Here is a 9,042-nt window from a genome sequence, read left to right on the forward strand (position 1 = left end):
TGGGGTTGACTTAGCCTCTAACAGAAATGAGTACCAGGAATATTCTTGGAATATTCTTGGGGGTAAAGGGCGGCCGGTGCGTAGGGCTGACAACCTTGCCGCCATCTATGAGCCAATTGTCTACTTTACGTTTTATGTAGTTTAATTTACATTAAGGAGCAATCATGAGAAGTGGAAATTCAAATTACTCATTTGTGCATTTATTTTAAGCTAACTGTGAAATAAAAACCATAATTCTCAATATGGACCTTTCTTCTGCATAGGACAGTCTTTAAAATAGTTTTAGTTATGATTAGTTGAATTTATTTATAAATACATTATTTATTAGTACTTACTATAGGATTCTGACGATGGTGTATAACACACTGATATATTGGGTTTTTGGACTTTATCCATCGTCCTGGTTTTTAAGATAACCAATAAAAAGACATTTATTAGTTATCTTAAAAACCAGGATGATGGTTAAAGTCCAAAAACCCAATATATCAGTACATTATTTATTATTTGTTAGTTTTTATTGTATAGGATGATGTGGGAGTTTGAAAATATACAGTTAACCTCAAGATTGAGCTATGGCATTTACAGAAATCCAGTCTGTTTACACTGCCTTCAGCTGTGCTAGTTCCACTACATAACAGTGCAGTTTTCATCATGGTCTGTACTGTGACAGTAATTGATTTTTATAAACCAGCATTCAGCCATTGAGTTTTGTTGTCGCTGGATGCTATGATAACAAATGGTTACAGAGAATTTGAAAATAAGTAAAGACCGTGTGCAGACTATTAGGCAGATTATTTCCAAAACACGAAAATCGATAAAAGGGACTAATTATATCTTGCTCATGTATTCAGAGAAACAGTATAAATTGCAAGGTAAGAATCACTGTAATTACATTTAATAGGATTTCTATTTTTTGCTGTTTACAGTCCCTTTTAAACGTATTTGACTCCTCCCCTGGACAAAGTTGATGGACTATAGGACTGGAACATGAAAATCAATATGTTTTAACCAATGAAAAAAAGACCATATAAGTGTAATACACAAATTTTGAGTGTACACTGTTGGAATTTGGTTGACCATGGCCAAGCTGGCTGGGTGTTACAAAGTCAGTCATAGATATTTCAGAGTATTATATTAGCACTGATATGGAGGAAGTATAAAAATAAATAAAAATATTTACTGATCCGAGCTGAAAAGTGAATAGTGCACATTAAACTAACTTCATGGAACTGAGCCCTTCTTGAGATGCCGCCAGGATCATGTATATTGAAAAGTGAAAACTTTACTTCCCATCCACAATACCCTTGATTGATATGTGACTTATTTAGCAGTGTACCAACTGTAGATTTAAGGGCATCATTTATTTTATGTATTAACTAGTAGCTGGGTAGTGTAGTTGGTATAGTGACCGGCTATGGGCTGGAAGACCAAGGGGTCAGAATTCGAGTCGTGGTAGGGTCAAGAATTTTCTCTTCTCCAAATCATCCAGACCAGCTCTGAGGTCCACCCAGCCTCCTATCCAATGGATACTGGGCCCTCTTTCCCTGGGGGTTAAAGTGGCAGAGGCATGAAGCTGACCAGTCGCCTCCAGCTAGTGCTGAGGTCAAGAAAATGTGGATCTATACATCCACTCCCCCATATGCCTTCATGGCATAGTGCTTAATTTGTTGAGCATAGGAACAACTTTACCTTTTTTAACTGTAGTCTAGAGTGTCTACACTTTAAGGATTAATTGAGCCTAATACTAGTGATATGTATGAGAGAATGGATCATAGTACATTTCTGTGTATTACAATAAACCGTAACCGGTTTAGGTTCAGAAGTATGTTTACCATCTGATAGCAATGGAATTACGTTTGTGAGGAATACCCCATTTCATCAAATGAAGGTGCTGCCTGAGCTATGAATTGTAGATGGTTACTGTGATGAAGCTTAAAATGTAATACAGTGGAACCTCGCTTAACGAGCGTAATCATTCCAGAATCTTACTCGTAATGCGAAACACTTGTTAAGCGAAACAATTTTTCCCATATAAATTAATGTAAAATACGATAATGCGTTCCATGCCAAAAGAAATACTCAAAAAATTTTATGTATAACGTTTATTCAAAGAAAATTATATATACATTGTTAAGGAGCGTGAATCATCTTCATCATTTCTTATATGCCTTGCAATTGCTTTTTGTTTATCCATATGAGGAGCAACCTTTCAACATCATCAAGAATACATAACTGTTGTGTAGATATTCTTGTCACTCCCTTTGAAGGATCTGTCTCCTTAATCTTGTCCTTGTTCTTGAGGATAGTGTAAATCGTTGATGTAGACCGATTGTATGTGTGTGCTAGATCAGCCACGCTCACACCTCGTTCTCGCTTTTCAATGAGTTTACGTTTCATTTCTACAGCTATTTTTATTCTCTTATGGCTGTCTTTTTGCGGCTTTTTCTTTGGGGACATTTTTGCAAGGGTTATTAAACTTTGCACAAAAAAATCTAAAATAATATGTCTGAACACAAGTTTGGAAAAATGTGTGATCACAAGCGACACTAAGATGCTAGCGGAACGAGTGCTAAACACAGACTGATGTAGTAAGTGCACAATCCGGGACTTCCCCTCTCATCACTCGTTAAGTGAGTCATTTTTTACAATTTGTTTTGCTCGTTATGCGAATTACTCGTTATGAGAGGTGCTCGTTAAGCGAGGTTCCACTGTATTCCCTGTAAAGTATTTAACATAGGTACAGAGAAATTTTTGAGGCAGAATGATATGAAACATAAAAACCTCTATGGGCAAAATGCAGAGTTTTTGATGTTAAAGTAGGTGGTATGTATAGCAACTATTGTGCTTGAAGGATAAAACATTAATCCTTTGAAAATCGATTTCTGCAAGAAAAGGAAGATATTTCAAGATTACGAATTATTGCATAACTTAACTGGCAGACATAATGTATGCAAATGTATTCTTCATTACTTTAGTGATATAATGTTGCTTGTAGATCAAGAAACTACTGAAAGCAGCAGGTCAGCCCTAGATATTGGTGACATGATTGTATTGTAATAACTGAATTGTTCTGCCCAGTATTTGTAGAGAAATAATCATTGAAAAATGTAGATCCTGTTGCCAAGATCCTTGGCATTGCAGCAAATCTCCATTTGAGTGGCACTGCCTCCCTAATAACAGTGCTTTCATTCTTATTTGGTTGTTAAAAGAAGAGAACTTCCTTGCTGGCTATGTAGGTGATCACTGTTCCCTAACCACCTGAGAGATGTTACTACCTGTAACCATTCATTATGAATATGAATATTCATATGAATATGTGACTGGGACTATATGTCGTAAGTTTGGATTAAGGAGATAGTCACATCTTACATTCAGAACATAATATACACTCATTCTTGATTTGGCAACAGGATGCAGCCACCTGTGACTTTTCCTAGAATTTTATATGTTTTTGAGAAAATGACTGGGCTTCGGCAACATTGTATTTGACATTGTAGGCAAGCTATGAACCAAAAGTGGGTTGGCCCAATACCCACAATAAGCTGATTATACATCAAAGAGCTGTTAAATATGCCGTTTGTATTTTATGGCTAAAATCTCTTAGCAAATCCATCTGATTGGGAAATGCAAAATTTTGAGACCTAGTTTCTGAACTGGGCCAATAAGGCATGTTTGACGGAGGTAACTTTTGAAGGAAGCTGAGGCTGTGAGAAGCTTGCTGCTTCAGAGCAGAACAGTTCCAAAAATACTCAGGTATCGACTTAAAAAGCATTTGGACACCAAATCTGTGCTCCACAGAAATTCCGACCAAGTTGTTAGACTATCGTACATATTAAATTGTTTAGTATTTGACTATGAATTCAACTTAAAAACTGCCATAAATTGTTTAACATTATCAGAGTGGATCTGCAGTCATTTACATATCAGTGTAACTAAGTGTAATTCTCTGTAAGTGTTCTTTTAACAACTGAACCACCAATTGGCAGCCGTTGTCAATGCGTGCAAGTGTGTGCTACAAGGCCTGATAAGACCCAGGGACAAATATCCTGTTCTACAAAACAAGCTAGTCATCTCTCTACATATCCCTACCAGAAGGCATCATGCAGATTTGTAGCCACCTCCTCCTGGTGACTACTGGCACCCAACCAATCTCAACAACTGTGGAAGGGAAGGAGGTAAGGATAAACCCAGCAAAGGCGAGTTCTACAAGTACAGACGTAGCAGCAACCTGAAAGCTGCTGCAAGTGGCACTTCCACTGCTGCACCCTCAACACTTCCCAAACTCACCAACTTGTGAAAGACACTCCCTTCTATTTGGTGTGCCTGTAGAGGAAATGTGCTCGCTTTTGTCTAGTAGTGTGCAGATAGGGCATGATCAGAAGGTAATGCTAAAATATTAGTGGTTGAGACTTTTTACATTTTTTATGGAAATATAACAACATGAGGCAGATTCTTTCGTATACTGAGATTTCTGCAGTTAGTGATGAAAATAATGTACCTCATGGAACAACACAAATTGTGAGTGATAATGAAAATGAGTTTAGCAGTTGATGAAATCATTGTGTTGTTCAAGGATAGGTAAAGAAAGAGTTATCCTTGCATTTAATTATGTAATTAAGCACTACATCCTGAAGATATATGAGGTATTGGGGACATAGTTTCACTGTTCCTAACCTCAGCACTAGAGGCAGGTCAGCCTCACGCCCCGACCGCTTTACCCCTGGCCAAACAGACACTAATACACATATATTTATGTATTTATTTCGTCTCTATAGATCATTGTTACATGATATAGGACAAGTTAGATACTATATATTGGCTGATTACAATAAGAGAATAAAGCCACAATACTTAAAATTGTTTACAGTAGATTACCCTAGTTAAGATTTCATATAGTGTGAGGTGGAATCCATATTAGGTCCCCCTCGGCACATCGGCTTCCATATGTCCTATTGTACCTTTACTGGTGGTAATGCCTATGGAGATTTAATGGAATGAGGATTGGCAGGGGAAACCGAAGTACTCGGGGAAAACCTGCCCCAGCGCCACTTTGTCCATCACAAATCCCACATGACTAGATCGCAGCGGTGGGAAGCCAGCGACTAACCGCTTAAGCTGTGGCGCAGCCATTCAATTCAATATGACAATATAATAATAAATGACTATAATAATTTAGCAATCTTGAAGGCAGTTTCTGTGGTCTTGAATCTCCCTTAAGATGGCACTAGGCAGATAATTCCCAGAAGCAGTCACGAAGTGTTATTTCCTGGAGAGAGAATTGAACTGAGCAGTAAGCGTTCTCTTGAAGTACGGTCTTCCTTTCAGTGTCATCTCCCTACAGAAGTAGGGTTGGGGGATATCCATGACATGAACACAGTTATTAGAAAACAATTTGAACTGTCCAACTCAGTAAGAACGTATACACTCAATTGCAAAATGTTGTAAGCTAATGAAACGTCGTATTAAAAACTGAATTCTATGCCAATACAGCTGTGAAGTTAAGATTTTTGAAAATAAACCTGAGACTTGGCGGGGGGCCAGTTGGTCATTGCTGACCTATAAAGACGAAATAAATAAATAAACAAACATTCTCAGTTTTTCAAGGTAGATACGTTGCCAGAAAATCAGTTCTATCATCCTGCGCAATACAAGCGTTATGTGGGGACTAAAATAGTAAGTTCTTCGTGCTGCGGCCCTGTCAAAACTTCACTTTATCAGGCCTTCAGCGCAGATTATTATGTGATATGCAGAACTGAAGCCATTCATCCCTGTTCATCACTGTGCATAGGAGCTATCGGCGAGTGTACAGAGGTGATATGCCAGATAAGAAAATAATGAAGGCCCGGTTTTACAATTTTCTAACGACAGGGAGTATACACAAATACACAGCCAGCATGAATGGATGAGAGTGCTTTGGACGAGCAGGACAAATAAATCTGACATGAGCGGACATGAGTAACAGAGGAAGCAGAATAAAACCGTCAAGAATTCAAGGGGCTGCAGGTACTAGATATGGCGTTCCAGAGGTCTGCACAAACGTCTGCATCTATTTGTGAAGAGTGCAGGTTGTCCCCATATCGAAAGAACTACACTATTGACATGGTGCGTTTGATCGGCATGTATCCTGGCATCCTTCATAGCGCTTCATAGCATTGTGTTCTCTAATAACGCTGCGTTTCACCAGACGGGAAACGTTAGATGGTAGAATTAATGCATGTGGGGCTTGGAAAATCCTCGCAACTACGACAGTTCGTGAGATAAGTCCTAAAGTGAATGTTCGATGTGGTTTAATAAAAGACAGAATCACTGGGCCACATTTTTTTTTTCGGAGAGGATACAGTAGCGCACGTACTTGCCTTGTAGAAATAGTTTGTGTACCTTCAAATAAGCGATTGCAGCCGATCATCATTTACCAATTTCGAGAGTGGCATTCCACATCTACAATACGCCTCTTTGATCGTAACCAACTTCCGAATTTCGACCAGACCGGAGTGGGTGACAGTGGCATTACTTGTCAAACAAACAAACAAAATAGTTAATTTGGATGCATTCTGTGTTTCACCACGCTTGTTTTAGGTGCAACATGTCGCAATTGAATTAGTAAAATTACCCGTCATAACCTGTAGGTACTTCGCTATTTACATCATCATTACGTACGTATATTACTCTAATTCGTGTTGTGAAGTAATTAATCTCTTTTATCAGGAAAACGCTGGCTCAGGGGCTGAAGTGTGAATAATGGACACTAAGGAGAGTACAACTTTATTTATTTATTTATTTATTTACGTACTTCATATCCATGGATCATTATACACGATATAGGACAAGTCGAACATGCTCGAGAACCTATTGCTGTTCCAACAGTAAATAGAGAACAGGTATGCCATTTTCCATAATGTTCTCAGTGTGAAGTGAATTGCAGTTCCTCTGTAAAACATTTTTTTATTTACCATAAAGCAGTGGGGTAAGGTAAAAAGGTAAAGCTATCCCTGTAACAGGCTGTGGAGGCCCATAGGTTGTGAGATGTCGAGGCTCCCACATTTTCTAGCCAATCGGCTCACAGATCACGACCACCGGCGAGTCATGTTTTCTCTTTACAGCATCATCTAGGGTTGCTTTTGAGTTAACCCACTATAACCATCTTATGGTTGCTGGGATTTCTTTTATATACATAAAAAGAGCTAGAATATGAAACTTGTTAGTCACTTTATCTAATGTGGAGATAGGAATATGTTGATCCACATGTGACATGCCCCTGTTTGTCTTCACAGTGTAGTAAATGGATACATGTGTCTCTCCTAATATCTTTTCAAATATTTGCCTGATTTTTTATGAGGTTTGTTGTGAGTGTTTTTCTGTTGGAGGGCAAGTTACCAACATACATTAAATTTCTATCTGTGGCAGTACCCTCAGGATTCAATGGAGTTTGATTAAATTTGACATTACTGTCTAGATGTAACATAAGCGAATTTATTTCTTGTCCATCATGGTCCATTATATTCCTTACTTTTCTTTACTCAACTTTATATGACACTTAAATTGAATATAAACTTTATTTAGAAGCCTTCAGTCACACAGAAACTTTGTATATGATACAAAATGTAACTCACATTAAGACAATAACCCTTATGTACCTTTCCAGTCTATTTATACATAAATGATTTACCCCAACATATAACAAATGGGGAGGTTGTTCTCTTTGCAGACGATACCAATATATTGGTTATTGATAAAGATAAAAGCATCCTTCAAGATAAAATAAAGAGAATTATGATCCAACTGGAATCTTGGTTTTAAAAAAACAATATGATAATAAATAATGATAAGACTAAAGCTATGTTATTACAGTTAAAGAAACCGCATGACATCTCAGGGCCAGATATTATTTTTAATAATATAAAAATTAAGTATACATCTCAGTTTAGATTTTTAGGTATTAATATAACTCAGAATCTCAAATGGAGTGTACATATTCAGTCCTTGTGTTCAAAATTGAATAAGGTATGTTATATTATTAAATCTTTGAAAGATGAGGTAAGTTTACATATACTCAGGAATATATACTTTGCCAAATTTCAATCATTGGTAAGTTATGGGTTGATTTTTGGGGGAGGAGAAAATGAAAGTATTAAAGTCTTTAAAATACAAAAAATGATGCTTCATTTCATGAAAGGTGTAAATAACAGAGTGTCATGCACACCTTTATTTAAAGAATTGAAGATTTTAACTATTACGTCCTTGTACATCATAGAGGTGTTGTGCTATTTTAAGAGATATAATATATACACTACGAGAAATACCGATTTATACAAGTATAATACTAGGAGGAAAGATGATCTTCATGTACAACAATGTAACGCATCAGTTTATAAGAAAAGTGTTATTAATGTGGGCATTAAAGTATATAATACAGTGCGTACAATCAAGTGCGCGCCGCGGCTGCAATTTGCCGTGAGTCATACCACCGCAGAATGGATGCAACTCCTCCCCGCGACTGCAGTGCCGTTCCCCGATAGCGTCAGTGTAGTGGTGTCGCTGAGTCTCCGTCCATCAGTTGCTCTACATGCACACATTTATAAGAATACAGTAAAAAGATAACTTACCGTGGTTTATAACAGGTGCTGAAAGTGACCTCCTTCTGCTTGCAAACATGCCGCGCATCTCACAAATAAATTACGTGACACTCTCTGCAGTTCGTCGACGGTAATTGAATGAATTACGCGTGTAATTTCATTTTGAAGACTATCAATGCTGCGGGGATTATTTTTGTAGACTTTTTGCTTCAGGTTGCCCCAAAGATAATAATCAGAAATACTGAGATCTGGGGATCTGGGAGGCCACAGTCCTCTACTGACAATTCTGTCTTCAAACACTTCCTGTATTGCGACCATGGATGCATTAGCCGTATGTGCTGTAGCGTTGTCCTGCTGAAAATACCCGTATTGTCTTTCTTCGGCATTCAACTGATCGAAGAAGGGATTCAGTATGTCATTAATGTACCGATCAGAGTTCACGGTATCGTGGAAAAATATGGGGCCAATG

At 37.7% G+C, this 9,042-nt stretch overlaps 1 protein-coding gene across 3 annotated transcripts in view; it reads left to right on the forward strand.

Moving 5' to 3' along the window:
• Window positions 1-6,289: 6,289 nt before the first annotated feature.
• The window catches only part of LOC111870089 (gastrula zinc finger protein XlCGF7.1-like), a 19,470-nt gene continuing 16,717 nt past the window's right edge, over window positions 6,290-9,042 (forward strand). Inside the window, exons 1-2 of one of the 3 annotated variants that reach the window (XR_002843792.2) lie at window positions 6,290-6,622; window positions 6,706-6,878. The gene's annotated coding sequence lies outside the window, so the exon portion shown is untranslated. Of the gene's footprint in view, window positions 6,654-6,705; window positions 6,879-9,042 lie in introns of all 3 variants that reach the window. The other 2 variants (XR_002843791.2, XM_023862076.2) reach the window with 2 other exon arrangements.

This window comes from Cryptotermes secundus, unplaced genomic scaffold (assembly GCF_002891405.2).
Source record: "Cryptotermes secundus unplaced genomic scaffold, Csec_1.0 scaffold545, whole genome shotgun sequence".
NCBI lineage: Eukaryota > Metazoa > Arthropoda > Insecta > Blattodea > Kalotermitidae > Cryptotermes > Cryptotermes secundus.